Consider the following 17,799-nt stretch of genomic DNA (forward strand, 5'->3'; position numbering starts at 1 on the left):
GATGCAATTCAAACCAGAAGTCAGTAAACAATTAACTGACCTATTTTTTAAGATGATATGTCAGTTAATGGGCAATGTACTTAGGCAGCTTGAGGCACAATCGAGGTCTCATATTTTTAATACTTCATATATTTATAGGTACTGAATTCTGAAGAAAAATGGTGATCATCATCATTGTACATTCCTGTAAAAAACACAAGTCAGAGAATTTTGTTATACTGACCTCAGATAAAGCACATGTCAGAGAAGTGTAAAAGATCTTCACATTTAAAATATACTCTGCATTTACAGTCTGGATTTCACTTAAGCCATTCACAACAGGCTCTCTAAATTTGTCTTTTCAACTGCATAAATCTCTTCTTCACTCCTCTCAATATACTTTTTTTTTCTTTTCACTATAAATAAAGTCTTTTTTTTCTGCAACCAGTCTCCAAAGGTCACCTTACAATGTTTTGCTATTTCCCGTATTAAGCAGCAATGCTTTTCAGCTGACATTCCAACTTCAAGTCATGCATATGAGCATGATGCGAGCTTGCTTCAAACCGCAGTAAGAGGGCTGCAAACAAGACTGCTGTATAATTGCTGAGAAAAATAACATCCATTGTCAAAAAGGGCACTTCAAACAAAATTTAGCTGCATGAATACAAGTGTCTCCAAATATTTGGTTCATGCTAAAAATATAGCACATTTATTAAAAATATATATTTATAAACATTGATATGAACAGACACAGATGCTAGGCAAATGAGAAAGGAAAAACAATCATATAATATATTTCTCCCAACATTTTATCATGTTTAGGCAGATCTTGCTCAATGGAATTGTTTTTTTCATGATTGCACCATATGTTCATTCTAAATAAAAAGCTTGTCAGATCCAATGACAGTAAAAGCAAAAACCAAGAGAAAAAAGTCATTTGACATAACAGACACGTGATCTGTGCTATGGAGCTATCTTTTAGTTCAATCTTTGTGGGTATACAGCATACATTTCTAATTGTATATAGTGTACAGTTCCTCTCATCAATTGTATTAAAAGAACATATCCCTCATGTATTTCTTCAGAGCTACACCTTGCATAATTGCAGTCATTTTCCCCCAAACTGAAAACCAAACCGAAAGGAAGAGGGCAAGACAGAAGAGTTAAGCTTGTTACTGTGTGAAAAAGTCTTGTTAAATTAATTGTGCTTCAGCCTTCACTGCCTGCAGGCAGTGCTTATATGATGTGTTAATATAATACAGAGTCAATTCTGATTAAACAACTTGTCAATAGTCAGCAATGCTTGTTGTCACTCAATGGCCGTTTTATCTGGTCTATTTGCATGCCTTCCAGTTTACAGCGTTGTGTAAATATACACAAAAATGATCACAATGAGGTTCAGAATTGTCCCAATAATTCCAAGCATTGCCAAGATGGTTTCTTCTTTGCTTTCCTTTTCTTGACCGCCTTTGTCTTCTTCATTTCCACTAGTGATTACCATCTTGGTGGCCAGTTTCTTTATCCTCCCCTTCAGGATAACCTAGATTTCAGAATAAAAACATCAAAATGGATTGTTAGTTTCCAAACTCATATTACTAGTTGAGCCAATTGCAGAACTTTTGCCCCATAATGCATTATATTAAGAATTAATTTTAAAAGGATTAATAATTTACTAAATATATTCAGTAAATGTTTAATTAAAATGATAGTTAAGCTAGCTTGCAGATTACTTACAACCTTCTATAACTCTTTGCTTATGTGCCAGCTATCGTTTGTTACACATATAACTCATCTGCAATGTTGTTATAAAGCTGGTTAGAAATGTATCAATGAGGTGTGACTCCATGGGCGTCAGTGGGGACTTTGCCTGCACATTCAAGTGGTGCAGTAGACCTTCTTGTCAAGTTGTGGAGACCCTAAATTAACACTTCCATACCAAGAAGCAACTAGGTGAGGGAAATAAAACTGGGAAGAGCTCATTTCTTTTTAATAGGAAAAATCACCAAAGACAACAGCATTTTTTTCTCCTGATGAGAAAGAAGACAGCAGTAACTTCCTAATAAATAATTCAAAATAAAGGCAAAACGAAAATAACATCCATCTTGGCTTTTATTTTCCTCATTCTTAATGTACGATGAAAAGTTACTTGCAGTGCAGTGAGCTGAAATGTATCGATCTGCCTGCAGGGAGAATACAGTCATTTCCCAAGCAACAGCCCAGCCTCTGAACTGCTTTAAAAAAAGAAGAAGATTCTTCAAATCTGGGACCAGCCCTGACTCCTGGTACTGCCAGATCCACAGATAAAGAAGCAACTTTGGTCTTCCAGCCAGGCATTAAGACCTGGATAAACATTTGATTGCTCAAATTGGAAACGGATACATTCTATTTATCTGTGTTTATCTAATGCTGCAAATTCTAACCTCATGGGCAAACCAGAGCATCCTAGAAAACTGAAGAAGTTTGGCTGGTTTCCCAAAGCAAACTGATCTGCCAACAGCTGGGTTCAGGCAATGCCCTGCTGTTATCTCCCAAGCTGTAAACCATATCCCATGATTTTTCTGCTGCAGGAAGCAGTGGTAGGGTGTAGCAAAAAATGCTCTGCAACATCTTGTGCCTGTGGGAGGGGTCTGGTTGGAAGAGAAAGGGGGCACAGCCACTTTCCTCATTCCTCCCTCCACTAATCTGTGGTGCAAAACCATTAGATCCCATGTAGCGTGGATGTTCTGGATGATGAGGGCTCCCTAAGAACAGGCCACCACCTCTGTGGGCATGTCCCCATCAGCAGTTATCACCAGGGGGTAGCCCTGACCTGCAGCTCCACTGAGCTGAAAAGATGGAAGGACTGGGAAAGGTGAGGAAATCCTGTGATGGAGGCACTGGGAGGAAAAACAGAGAATCAAAACAAAACAACCTGTATTTTGTCATATCTGTAAGCTGTTCATATATAGGACAGCAAATAGCTGCTGGCAGCTTCTTAGAATGGGTGTTGTAGTTGAATCCCAGCAGGTAGAAGTGATTAGTGGTAAGGCAGACGTGAGAGTCTGCAGAGGTGCCACTGGCCTTCATATTCACACTTGCATTAGCATTTACATGTTTTGCTTTAGCGTCACCAAGTGACTCAGAGGAAAACAAAAAAGACAGTCAGTAACCTGAAGGGTACCCACAGCAGATGCAGTCAGTGGGACCAGGGGCACCAGGCAGGTGGGAACTGCATCAAACATCAGAGAGCATGGTCACCCAGCAGGTCTTCACATAACCTGCCATAACCTTCAGAAGCACCAGGTACCTCTCAGGGACATTGGCTCCTGCTGTCCCCTTCCAGGTTCCTTTCCAACCCTCAGAAATGCCCTCATCCCCACAGTTCCTCCATCCACAGCCATCTGCAACTCCACCTGCAGGACATACTTCTTCCAGCAGCAGAAGGGCTTTGTCATATTTGTCCCCATGTGGTATCCAGAGGAGGGCTTGCTTGCATCTGGTGGGTGCCTTCCCTTAATAATTGCCACCATGCAGTCAATGGTGTCTTAACAAGCAAATTGGGAAGTCACAGGAGTATTACTACCATGGCCATTTACATTAACCTCACAATCCCAGCACATACACTCCGAGTGGTATCAGACCACAAAACCACATCCCAAACTATGACTAGCAGCAATTACTTCACCCATAAAGCCATGAGTCATTTGGATATCATGTTCTTTTCCCCTCCAGTAACTGAGAGGTTTTCCCTCTGTCCAAATGTTTGCATTTCACTGTTTATTTGGAAAAAAATATCAAACAAACCAGTCCCTGGGCTGCATGATCTCTGACCTGAGGTTGAACTATCATTTTTCTCCTCTTTTAATATTATCAAGGCCATGCTGAGCAGTTTCAAAACAAAACACCACCAACATGACTTGGACTGCCAGATAATTTCTGTCCCACTAAGGGGCCTTAAATGAGGGAAAAGGTCCTCAGTGGGATTCAGTGAAATACGCATGGAAAAGCTGGTGACTGGGACATGATGAACATGAAGGAACAAGAAGGCAACAGCAATTGAGTTTATACATGGATTGATGCACAGTGTGTTTTCTTGGAGGTTGTCTCTCTTGCTCCAGTCATACCTGTGTGCTGTATTTAGCTCATGCTATGATACAGCCTGCAACTGCACGAACTGCATCCTTTTTGGATGAAACTACACAAAAGGTGTGTCCCAGGAGTGCTTCATGTACTATAAAATCAATAAAAGAAATGGCAGTCCATGGTAGCAGGGGTCCAGATAGAAACTGGTCTAAAGTAGAACCCCCAAAACATGTGTGGTGTGGACAATGGCACCATTTGTTTCCCTAAAGGGATATTTCCAGTGGGTCCACACTGCTTGCTATTTCATACCCCACCTAAACTCTGATAGAGAGCTAGTGCAATGAACTTGGTATTAAGAGTCATTTAACGTTCAAACAGGACAAGACTGGACCAAATACAATTATATTAGTACTTTGCCAAATATAGCACTGTTGAAATCAAGGTAAGCGTTGACTTTGAACTGTGAGGAGACCAGAATCAAAATTACTTCCCCACATTTAAAGACTGACCTTGGGAGAAGAGGAGCAGTCTCCTAATGGTAGACTCAAGCCTTTAACCTTCACAGATCTCAGGCTCACAGCAGTATTTTGGCTGGCTGAGGTCTGTGAGTGTGGGTTTTTTTTTGTTACTGGAAAAGTATTTGCAGTCAGTTTTAATATAATTGCCCCAATTAAGAAAATAGGAAAGTTTTCTGGCTTTCTGGATACTTTTTATCAGCCTTTATTATTCTCTTCTGGAAACTGTTTTCATTTACTTGACATTGTTTCATGTATTTAAGATTCTTAAGACACATAGCTCCTTTTATATATTTCTGATCAAACTTCATGCTTGTCAGAAGCACACCTTTTCCTTATACAGAACTGCTGATAGACCTGCTGATATAGAAGTGATAAAGAGCACTAGATTTACCAATTCTTTAATAACTATACTTCTTACTTAATTACTGCTTCATTGGGAAAGCACTTTCCTGCCACATCAAAATTAATGTTTCTTACTTCATTTTGCAAGATCCATCATTAACCTAACATCAACCTAAGAGCCTGTCCTGGTTTCAGCTGTAACAGTATTTTTTTTTCTCCTTCCCAGTAGCTGGTGCAGTGCTGTGTTTTGGCTCTAATATGAGAACAATGCTGATAACACACCAAATGTTTTAGATGTGGCTCAGTAGCACTTACCCTGATCAAGGACTCATGCTCAAGGACTCAAGACTCATGATCAGTCTCTCATGCTCTGCAAGTGAGTGAGAAGGGGTACAAGAAGCTGGGAGGAAGCAGAGACAGGACACCTGACCCAGACTAGCCAAAGGGGTATTCCATACCACAGTACATTGTGCCCAGTATATAAACTGGGGGGAGTCACCCAGAAGGCCCAGTTCACTGCTTGGGTCAGGCTGGGTATCGGTCGGTGGGTGGTGAGTGGCTATATTGTGCATCACTTCTGTTTATCGTTTTTTTCGTTTTCTCCAGCCAGTTTTATATTCTCTCCCCTTACTATTTCCCTTATCATCATTAGTACTACTACTAGTAGTACTAGTAGCTTTATATTATAGTTTAATTATTTGACTCAATACTATGTCAACCCATGGGGTTTGAGTTCTTTTGATTTTCCTCCCATCCCACCAGAGTGGGGAGAAGGAAGGGGGAGATGAGCAAAGGGCTGCATGGTTCTGAGTTACCAGCTGGGCTTAAACCATGACACAGCCTTTTGAAAAATGTATATTCCAGAAGCTATTCATTAAAAATATGTATTCCATATATTCTGCATTGCACAAAGGAGGAAAGGACATTTCAGTGCTTAGGACACTACCTGCACTATTCATCTTCTTGCACTACTGCTGACTTTTTATATATGTATGTGAAACCCACTCAGTCTCCCTGCCTCAGTTTCTTATCTATCTGTGGAATTCTTTGAAGAACTGCCCAGCCTATGTCCATGACAGGAAATGATCCAAACAGAAGTGAGGCCCCACAAATACTCCCAAAAGAGAGAGATGCTAACGTGAAAAATTTCAAATCCAATAGTGATATAAAATACACCCACTACCATGTCCCCAGATCTGTGGGACCTGCTGCAGCCAACTGTCATTGCAAACCTGCCAGTGAACTGGACTAAACATTTCTAGCAAAAGGAGATAATCTCATTCGTCTCTCTGCTCCTAGAATGAGCAGTGACTGATCTAAAGGTGACAGTTTAGTGGCAGAGTTTTGGAAAAGGCAGCAGCAAAAGTGCATGTTTGTGAATTTACTGCAGTATGTTTATCACATCGAGGATACAAAGCACATCCCTCACAAAGTCCGTGCCCTGATATATTTGTCAGCTTCTGAATAGGCTGGCACCTTGACTTGCTCTTGAAAAAGTTTTGTAATCTTAAATCACTTCTCTTCCAAGTCATTATTTATGAGTTCTCCAAAGATGCCGCGAGTGGAGGGTGCTCGCAGCAGAAACAGGCCTCTGGGGAAATAAGAGGAGGGGAGCAAGGTCTGGGCTCTGCCAGGTATCCTCTGCACTCATCCTCATCTCCCCATTCTGGCATTTTGAAAAACAAGAAAAAACTTCAGAAAGGCTCCCAGGGTCCGATGCTCAGCTGGTACAGAGCAGCCTCCCTTCCCCAAATTCAGCTGAGCCACCAGCTGAGGATCTGACTCCTTGTATTAAATCTAGCTTGAATATCAATAAACACAAATTTTGTATTCTTAATCCATAATCACAGACAATCACCAGCCAAATTGTTTTGATATTTAAACTTGTTTACAGTCCTCAGGCTATTAGTTGTGGTGACACATTAGGAGATAAGAGAGCTTTAATTTTCTGAGGATAGTTCCACCCTCTGGGGATAAGAAACACACAGCAGAAACTTGTTTTGATTATCAAACTGAAGAGGGCATAGAAATCTTACCAAGTAGAGTGTGAGTTCAGATGCTGGAGCTGACACCTTTTATCTCACAAAAGTGCTCCTATTACCAAGCAGGGAAGAGAGGGTCCTGGAGGATTTAACCCCCCCTGCACATCACAGCCAAGTGGAGTTTTGCTCCTTCACTCCTAACACGTTATTTTAACCTTGTTTTACTGCAAGGACAGACCTCGGAAAGTTGGGTGCTCAGCTCAACTCCTGGCCAGCCCCCAAGGCAAGATGCTGAGCAGGGCAGTTAGGTGGATACTGCACTGCTGCTAATATTCTGTGAGGCGAAGACAGACTAAGCTCACACATTTGTGCTCATTAGCAGTGCTGTTTCTAATGAATACATTGTCATATTTTTACTTCTGTGACAACTTTGCCATATTCTTACTTCTGTGTGACTCCTGATCCTTGTACCACTTTGACTGGATAAATCCTCTCCTAAACTGTACTAACATACTGTGCTGTCAGCTATCAGTCAAGATCCTGCTCAGAGAAGCACTGGCGGGTGCAGGGACACACACTGGTATTTATTTTTAGAGTTGGATTTTAGGAAGCTGAAAGGCACCATGTAAATGTAAGATAAGGCCAAAAGAAGCTCTGGGGCCATAATAAGCTTCACTAAAGACATAGCAGCTTGCACAGACAGTATGCAGTATCTATGAATAGCAGACGAATTGAAATAGAATAAGCAGAAACTAATACATGGTAGAAATCAGGGTACTTGAAAAAAGCAAAAACCTGCCATAAGAGTGGAGAGAGGGGAGACAAGGAAAGGTACCCAGAACAGAAGGATCAGGAATGTGAGCCAGGTTCAGTAACACACCCCAGCAGCAAGCAGAGAGACCAGCATCTAAAGCAAAGAGATGTCTCAGTGGAGAGAGGACACAAGCACTTATGTAGTCTTCAAGCAGGAATATAAACCCACATCAGGCTGCTGCTGGCAGGTTTTAGTCAGTGGGAAATACACGCTATTTATAGCACTACAGCCAGGATATTTCCAAAGGTCTCAGCAGCATGAAACCTCCTCTAAAATAAAGGAAAGCACTCAGCAACAAAGAGCTTATTCTGAGAGGGTAGAATTCAAATAAGTAATGCATTACAGGGCTCATCCTGCTCCCCACCATGGGTCTGATCCAGTTTGTTCTGGCAGCAGTTTTTGTCCCCCAGGCAGCTCAGAACTCAGAGGAGGCAAAGAACTTCCAGCCAGTTTTACTGTCCTACTCCTTATGCATGGGTCTGGGACCACGCACAATCCTGAAATGCTTAGGATACGTAAGCTCTGTTATAAAGAGATCAGATATTTTGAATGTAAGTACTCTTATTTTAGAAATAAAGCTATGACATGTAGCAAGATGATGATCCTTAAATCCAGGCTCTACAGACTCTCCCTTACCTGCAACCATGCAGACAATTCTATTCACAGACTCATTAACAGCCTTTGTATCCTCCACCTACACAGTCTCCCATACATCAGGATTCATAAAGCTTAATGAGTCCTAATTTGTGATAGAAACCAGCCTGACTGAAACATAGGTCATATTTAACCCATACCCTTCTCCCCTTGGTGCAAGATGCACTATGAAGAATTAATTGCTATTGATTAAAATGACCAGTCTATTTAAAACAAACTGGAAGCATCTACCATTAGAAATCCAAATTTCAGAAATCGAGATATGATTAATTTTCTGGCTAGGCCCAAAGTGTGGTGAAATTTCAGTGTAATTCTGGTTGGGCTGGACAAACCTGTTTCGTGTTCACAATCCATTTTCCTGACTTGGAAACTGTGCTTGGTTGCTCGGTGCTAATGCTCAAAAGCAAAACCATTTGACTCTCAGTTGGTACTGTAGCACACACTTGCCATTTTCCTCCTTTTATTCTGTATTTCTTTTCAGACTTTTTGAGTCAGAATAGCATATCCACCCTCCCACTCTTCCTGAGGTTAGCCCCTGATGTTTTCTATCAGCAAGAGAAGAAGAATGATAGGGTCTACATTTACTTTTTTTCACATGAATCCCTCTGCATTGTGTGTAAATGCACTGGTTCTAAAAAAATACTGACTGTGCGTGCTCCATTTTCAGACAATTTACTGCTGTGCTGCAACAAATGGTTAGTGCTGAAAGATGAGATTTTCATATTGTGGGTACAAGCACGGGGAACAGATTTCTCACGCTGCATGCTCATATAGTGTCTGCTGGGCCTTGTCCTGCAGAGCCTGACGGGCTTCTTCCCCAGAAGCAGCAGCTGCAATGGAGACGAGAAACCAAACATCAGCCTGAACAGGTCTTTTGTGTCTCACTGCTGCTCCTTTACCATCAGTGGGAACAGAAAGAGCTAGCCACAGGTAACATTCCCCAGAACTGCATTATAAGATGTCCAGTATAGTCCAAACCCGTGTTATGAGCATAGAAGTAGCTAAATGGAGCCAAACCACAGCTTAGCTGACCAGGTGCCCCCTTACTGTTAGCTCAAGCCAAAGGTGCACAGCATGACTGCAGTACTGCTTACCCCAGTATACCTAACTAGGGTCCAGAAATCTGCAGCTCAAGGACATTCTCCACCAGAGGAAGCATCTTTGGGTTCAATACCCCTTCATAGCTTTGTTTTCTCTAAATTTGTCTAATTGCTGCTTGAATTCATGGTGTTTTGTTGTTGTTTTTTTTCTGTACAGTGTCTTCTAGTAATGAGCTCAAAAGATAATTAAGAGACATTTGAAAAGATACACAGTTATTTGAACCTGTTACTTCAATCCTCATTTATGTAATCTGGGAAACAGTGAGCAACTGGCTTTTATTCTGCAGGCCACCTAGAATACTGTAAGTCTCTTACCATATCCTGTAGTAATCTTTTTTCAAGATTGAAAAAAATAGAGGTCTGAATAGTTGTCTCCTTGTACAGAAGCCATTCCATGCTTTTGGTTATTTTTTTTTGCCTTTCTCCCTGCCTTTCTTGTTATACGAGGGGGTTTTGAAGCAACAAAACACAAAACTTTTCTGAGGTTCTGGTATTAATGTGGAGTCTGTGCACTGGGATTTGTATTCTTTCAATTCTACCTTATCTTTCGTGAGCTTAAAAAAGCAGAATCACCAAGAATCTTTACAGTGACCTAGATTCTGGCATATTCAGATTAAATAATAGTCCCCCAACTGCTAAAAGCCATAAAAATCACATTTTTGCCCAGACAAAAATAGCATTAGCTGAAACAGCTATGTGAGAGAATGAGATGAGAAAGTATCTCTTTCCATCATTTCAGATCTCAGCACCTCATTTTCTCTTTCAAGGGCATTTCCAGGGTTCTCCTTTAGGAACAAAAATACGTCGAAGCCCTGTAAAAGGAAAATAATACAATATCCATGTCTCAGAGAAGACAGGTCTCCACTGTCTGCCAGAAGGCCCATAACCTCAGTCGAAACTGTTTGAAGATCTGCCTTCACCACTGCATGTTGGAATGGAAACTGAGCTGCTTCAGAAGATATTTAAGAAATACTAAGAGGTGGAAAAGTGACACAAATCTGTATTAATTTGTTGCTGTAGAACATTTCTAAATTCAGCCAAGACCAGAAGATAATTTGGCCAGTAATGGGTGAAACTACCTTTATGTCAGATGTGACCTCTCCATACAAAAAACAAACATCTGTTAGAAGAGTGTCCAGAAGCCTGAGGCATATAACACTAGAACTTCTCTAGAAAAGAGCTGTTGGTTTGTAGGTACAAAAACACTATAGAAAGCCTAATGTCCCCCCTTTTAGTTGCAACTATATCTTTATTCCAAAACTAATTATTAATGACAGTTATATTAATGGACACTGCAAAACTGCAAATAATTCCAGCCAACTGGTACTTTCTGATGTTGGATAGTTGGGAACTTTTAAAAATCATAGCTATTTAGTCTGAAATTATACAAATGCCAGCCACTTGTCTCAGGGAACATATTTTCTGAGGAAAATAATACAGTTACCCAGTTTTGCTGTTTATAGGAATGACACTTGGAAACCAATTGTTGTTTTATCCATATAAAAACCTGGCAACCTTTTCTGTGAAATACTCAAGTAACTGCACTTTTGTAGCAAGGACTGCATTCTCAATTTTCTTGTAGCTGAGATAGTTTGTTATAAGTGCTGATGAAGGCCTTGTGCATCTGAAAATACATTTATTTTTAAATGAGTAGTTTTTTAAAAGAAATTCCCTCTCATAATTTTCTTCCTGTTTAATTACTCCTTTAGCTCAAAGCATCTTTGTAGCACTAGGCTGAAATTACATTGATGGTTGTCAAGATAAAAATTTGAATACCAAAATGTTTTCAGTTTGCTTTTAGAAAAGAAATCTTTTGTTTGTTTGATCGTTTGTTTGTTTTGTAATTAATTTGAAAGATCAACTAAAAATACCACAATTAAAAGTGAGCCAGGATGAATTCAGCCTCCTTCTGTTCATGCATTATCAAACAGACTACGTACTATCCTGTCCACCTGATTCCAGCTTCAGTCAGAGCACAATGCATTGCCATCAAAGAGGAGAGAAAAAAGCATTTGTTTATAGGATGCTTAATTCATATATTATATATATATAATTTCTTTTTTTTTCAGTATTTGAAAGGTGGCAGGAGAGTCTGGAAAAACGAGCAGCAGTCTTGGAACAGGACAACACATTCACACCACACTTTTCAAAGTGTTTCCCTGTTCTGTATTTCTGGGAGCCTTAAACATGGAGGCTTAAACATTTGAAAGTGGTGAGTACTAGCCATTGTAATGGAAGTCAATGGGAGCTGGAGCATGTGCTGTCTGGTCCTCTAAGAAATTACATCAGGCATCCACATTTATGGAGACTTGTAATCTGTTTTTTGCCTTAGGTTACCAGCTGTACTGTGCAGCAATGATACCCAGAGTTGCTATTAAGGTTCTGTAAATGGAAATTAGTCAGTGTTTGCATGTGGCAAGGACCTGCACAGTGGAACAGCCTGGAAGCGGGAAATAATTTTGCCTTTGCAGCAGACTCTGAGCTATGCATGGAACAGTGAAAAGAAAATCAAGTATTGAACTCACAAACTGTGCCATCTATTATGTGCACCAAGCGAGACTCAGATCCTGGGCAAAAATAGTCTGTGACTGATGCACCTGTGCACGGTGGCAAATTAATAGAGCAGAGACAATTTTACTTACAGCATTTCTTAGCTCCAAGTGCTGAGCTGTGCAACCTTGATAATGCTCTTCTCACATACTGTTTTGTATGTAATTATTACCTATTTCAGCCCAAATTTAAAAATAGAGCACTTCCTTATCAAACATGTCTTTTAGGATGCAGTTGCAGCTGACTCTTTGAAAATGCCAATAACCTGGAACTCATGCTGAAGGCTACTGGCACTGTCACAGCAACACCATCCAACTTCTGACAATTTGAAAGCCTCTTTCAAAGTCCTAAGATGAACACTCAAAAAAAGGCAGCCAAAAATCCCTTGCCACTTTTAAAACATTAAACCTAATAAGATAAAATAACAGATAATTTGAGGAAGAATCTTGTTTCTAAAACAAAGTTATCAAAGTAGGATAACACTCCAGGCAACCAACTCCCACACCTTTTATCATCATCATTAGTCATTTATATTGCAGCAGCATGCGGCAACCCCTGCTGACGTCTGGGCTAGAAACCAGACACAGATAGTGAGAATGATACCTAGACCAAGCAGCTTACAAAATTATAACAGTACGAAGCATGGGAAGGGGAGCAGGGAAGAACAGAAGGTTGAAATGAGCTGCTGAAGGTCAATTTGCACAAACAGGGCACAGCCAGCAGAGCCAGACCCTTGATCCATGGGAGCAGCTGCCCCTCTGGCTTGTGCTCAGAGCAATGTCTGCATGGGGAGAAGTGGCAGATCAACTGTGCAGGTCCCACGCTCCCGGGGAAACAAGCTGGTTGTGCATGGAGTAACATATCTGGAAAACCATGAAAGCGAGGTGACACATTTCTTCAGGGCTCAGGGTAGAGCTCTGTGGCACAGCAGAGGGGTGTCATATGGGAAAAAGTCATGATTAACTCACCAAATGCTCTGGCAAGGCCATGAGGATGGGCAGTGAAGAAAGGAACATGGGAAGAGCTGGATTTCCTAACCCCTGTGCACTGTCAAATTGCTACACAAGTGCTTGCTGACGGAAGCTGTGGATATCACAGAATCACAGACAGTTTGATGTTGAAAAGGACTTCTGGAGGTCAACTGGTCCAACCCTCTTGCTCAATTAGGTCTCACCTAGAACCAGTTGCCCAAACCATGTCCAGACAGCTTTTCACTATCTCCAAGGAGGGAGACTTCATAAGCTCCCTGTGCAACCTGTGCAGTGCTCAGTAACTCTCACAGTTACATGTTTCCTGATGTTCAGAGTTTTCAGTTTTTCAGCAAAGGATGTCACCTTGACAATGAAGCAAAGCCTTTTGGATTAATTGTTTCTCCTATTGCTTATTACTAGTCTCTTTTAAAAGATACTAATGATGTGGCTATAGATATAGAGATATTACTTGTATATGTCTTCCAACTCTGTACAGTATGACCAACAACCCATGTTCTCTTTCTCTATATAGTACAGTGGCTACTGTACTATATAAAGAACATATTTTGATAGCTAATGTAATACAACATACACATCATGTTGCCTCAAGGTCACGATAAATTACATCTGTTTATATGATGCAACTTGACATACTCTTATGTAGCACCAGTAATTTAAAACAATGCCTATATAAAATATGAATAAGACCAAGAACATAGCCACAAAACTGAAAATATTTCACTGCTTTTTTATATTAAGACTGTTCAGTAGCATGTGGGTAAAATTTCTTCATGATTTAGAGAAAGGAGTGTATATTTTGCTACATTTTTCTTCAGCTGACACCAAGCCAAATTCCATTCACAAAACCTTGAGTAAAGTTACTGTTAAAAGGAAAGTTAATCTGGATTTATGCCCCCAGAACAGAGAGCCAAATTTAATCTTGGTTTTTTTCTAACACATAAATAATTCTTAAAAAATATTTCCTGCAATAAAGATGCTGATAATAATAAATAAAATATTCATAGTGTCTGGATTATGTGAAATTGGTCACTGGAAAAGTCACAGAGTCCTTGTAAGACACAGGGAGACCACTGGGTCCCACTGAACGAGTGTGTTAAGTAAATGAATAGCAATATGCCTAGAAACAGCAGGTTGATAATGTTTATCTCAAGTTAACTTTCAAAACAAAGGGTTTATCTGTAGGGAAGTGTTGCCCAAGATATTCTGCATGTTCACATGGACCTGGTTTTTATTCTAGCAGCTGTGACTGTAAGACTGCTAAGATACCTTGCTCACATTTGTAAACCATCCATTTAGCTCTACTTGTATTTTTAAAGCCGATTGGTCCTCTAGGGAGATATTTACCCATTTCTTCCCCTTTCATGCTGTAAGGCAACATCAAGGGGTGCTGGGAATACATGACTGGGGAAAATGAGCATACCAGAAAAAAAAAAGAAAGCTTGTGGCCATGGAACATCTAAAACCCACAGAAGACGCAGCCCTGCAGTAGAACAATGTTCTTCGGGCTCAGGTGAGAGGAAGGACTTTCCTCACAAAGCAAAATGGGGAAATGAATCCTAACATACCAGAAATATTCAGATATTACCAGTTCACGGCTTTTAAGGAAATTCTAGTAGATAGGAAGAAATAATGAAGATCCTGCATGAGTCATATAGATGGGACTGGGAAAAAAAAATTAAAATAAAATGGCACTTGGGCCAAACTTCTCCAAAGGCCATCTGAGAGGTAATTTAAAAGACTGAACAAAGTATTAGTTTAGGTTAACTTGAAACTTCTGATTGGAATTGCTCATACTCTAAGAAAACTTCTGGATTTGTTTTACTATGTAAGAAAGAAATGGAAGGTGGCTTGATGGGCAAACAGTGCTGGTCTAATATTGGAATGAGAAATGATAATTTCTAGCAAATACTCGCAGACACTGGTAAACACAATTCAGTGATACCATAGCATTCCTAGATATTATGATTTCAGAACCTATCTGTAATGTAAATTAAACAGGCAGTTGTACTGATTAATGTTAGATGTGACAGGAATAAGACTACTTGAATGAAAAACTGGCTGTGCAAAGTGCTTTAAAAAAGTGTCAGTCTACCACCAATCCACAAAACCTGAAGCAGAGCAAGATGAAAAACTTTATCTAAATTCATAAAGCTGCGCACTGAAGCTCCAGCAAACCAAACTCTTTTGCTCATGTTTCCAGATCAGTACCCTATTTTTTGGACCACATTGTCTCTCTGGATCATCTGATTTAAACTGATGCAGCTTAGCTTCAGTTTATACTGGTTCAAGTCCTGCAGCATAAGCTTTTTAACAAGTCACTTTGCAGCACCAACAATTTAATTCAGCCTAACAGAAACATAGAAATAGAAACACTAAAATGTCTTTTGACCTTTGCTGTTAGCTAAAATCAAAACCATGCAACAAAAAGAGCAGAGAGGAAATGTAAGACATACACTCAAAATGATGAAAAAAATGTTTGGCCATGTAACACAGTACATTGAAGAAAACATTCAAGAACAATTCATCCTGCTTAAAATATTATCCCCTTAAGGCTGCAAGGGTCAGTGTCATCTTAGATTATGCAGTGTACAAGTGCCAGCCAAAGAAGACCCACACACAGGTCCTACACTCTCGGGCAGGAGGTCACTAAACACTAGCAATTGATCTGTGGCTCTACAGACTCCAAGAACGGGCATAAAAAACCCAACATAACGTGATAAAATGTGCACAGCTCAGAAAAAAACCTTTAAACTAAATTTTCTCCATTTCTTTTTGATACAAAAGCAACCTTTCAAAGATTTCCCTTTGTTTGAAGTAATTTTTCTCCAGAGACTTCCCAGGTGGTTATCTGCATTCACACAAGCCTGTCTAACTTAAGTTCCAGTCTGCTTATCTTAGCAGTCCTTAGTTTCTCTTAAGCACCACTGACACAGGTAACATATCCAGCCCTTGTTCTCCCCACAGGCTTGGGAATTTGTGTCATCCTGTAAACTACTTTTTTTATGCTGAAGCTGTAAGCCATGTTGCACACGCCAAGGTTCAACAGGGGACATAATTTTTTCACCCAGTAGATTTTTCTGTTGAGTTTAGTATGGGCACTGCCTCAGCCAGGCCACAGACCTGGCTCTGCATCTCTGGAAGCCTTTCAAGTTGTAGCCTGACGTTTGAACCATACTTTTCAATTCCTTAGATCTGCAGATGCCACATACACTCCAGTAATTCACACAGAAAGTCTGCACAGTGACTAGTGACTGAAATACAGACAACTCTCAAGTGAAAGTTACAAACCAAAAAGCCACATCAAATAGTCCAGAGAAGAGGAAGGGATGAAGTTTCTGGGGTGCTTTTTCCTGAAGAGAAAGCATATGGCAGATTTATACAGGGAAAAGACTTACTACATGAATCAAAACATTTAACCTTTCTTTGCCAAGAACTGAAGAGCCTAAAAGCTCATAACTCTGTATTAGTACAGCAATTATATTAGCTTCCTGTATTTTAAAAACCCAAGACAAAAGTTTAATGCTTCTGGCTTTGCTTTTTAAATAGAGAGTTACACTAGACAAACTCCAATTTAAAATATCAGTGGGGCTGACAGCTGTGTTAAAGAAGAGAGCTTTTTCATGGTACAAGCTTGTGGTTTGATTTTAATAATGGACATTTTCTTTCCATACATCCAATATTTATATTCTTTTGTTATTTGAAAACCTGTCTGGGGACACATAAATCTGCCTGCATCATAATTACACTTGCCTACATTTCATACCTATAATTAAGCTAGGACCTATGGCAGTAGCCATAGGAAAACTGGACAATCTATTCTGCATGGGTTAGTATGACGCCAGTTATTTTTCCAAAAGCATAATCTATATTACAGAGAAGAAATTAGTTCTGTCAAATTTTTTGGGAAGCTAAGGTTTAGCCAGGATGCATTTTTTGCTTATTTTTAAAAGAAAACATTCGGAGGACTCCCGAGTCTGTCTTCCCAAGTTCATGACTCTTTATTACAGTTTTTCCAAATTCCTTCTTTCTTTCTCTAGTTTTCTTCACTGGAGCTTGCTTGGAGGGTGCAAGCCAAAGTAGGAGCTGCTCACTGTCCAGGAGTGGTTGCAGGTAGCTTGCAGAGCTAATCATCACTGCTGCAGCTCACTGTGCTCAGAGGGGAAAGGAAAACAAATGTAGGCTGGTGGAGTCCTTTCAAGACAAAGCTTATGGTTGTACAACACAGTTACATTCAAAACCCCACAAATAATCCAAGAATCAGGCTTTTTATGGAAAGCCACTGGCAGCATTTTACTTTGAGTACTGCTGCTTCTTGGACTACAAATGTCAAAAGCACATCTATAACAATGTGCTGCTGCAGGCTGGCCTTGGGAAACCCTTCACAAAAATCTGCCAGTGAGGCTGGGTCACTTCCCTCCTTCTACAAAGTCATCTGTTCTGGTCACAGCTACAATTTCTGCACTCTCCCTGGGGCTAAAGTAAGCATTACTAAGAAGAAAATGTGCATGACTTACAAAAACACAGCACTCCACAAGCAGGTATTTGCAAATAAAGGACAGAACGGCTTTCTCATAGACACCTGCATGTACACCATGCTCTACTAGTATGATGCCTCTGCCACTCTCCATACCCTTCTCAGCCAGTTAGGAAAAAACTCTTCCACACCACACTTGCAATAAGATTTTTGCTGTACACTGTTATCTGTCACAAGAAGGATGGCTGAGTGGCCAAAGCACCAAGTGGGGATAGGGGACTTACGGCCTCTGGGATACCGAGGGGCACCTACAGGAGCACAAAGACACCTGT

At 40.3% G+C, this 17,799-nt stretch overlaps 1 protein-coding gene across 1 annotated transcript in view; it reads right to left on the reverse strand.

The window, feature by feature from the left end:
- Window positions 1–660: 660 nt before the first annotated feature.
- LOC101877838 (uncharacterized) overlaps window positions 661–17,799 on the reverse strand; it is a 164,816-nt gene continuing 147,677 nt past the window's right edge. The window contains exon 6 of the mRNA XM_031049439.2: window positions 661–1,519. The gene's annotated coding sequence lies outside the window, so the exon portion shown is untranslated. The remainder of the gene's footprint in view (window positions 1,520–17,799) is intronic.

The sequence above is a fragment of the Melopsittacus undulatus genome, chromosome 4, assembly GCF_012275295.1.
Source record: "Melopsittacus undulatus isolate bMelUnd1 chromosome 4, bMelUnd1.mat.Z, whole genome shotgun sequence".
In the NCBI taxonomy this organism is placed as follows: Eukaryota; Metazoa; Chordata; class Aves; order Psittaciformes; family Psittaculidae; genus Melopsittacus; species Melopsittacus undulatus.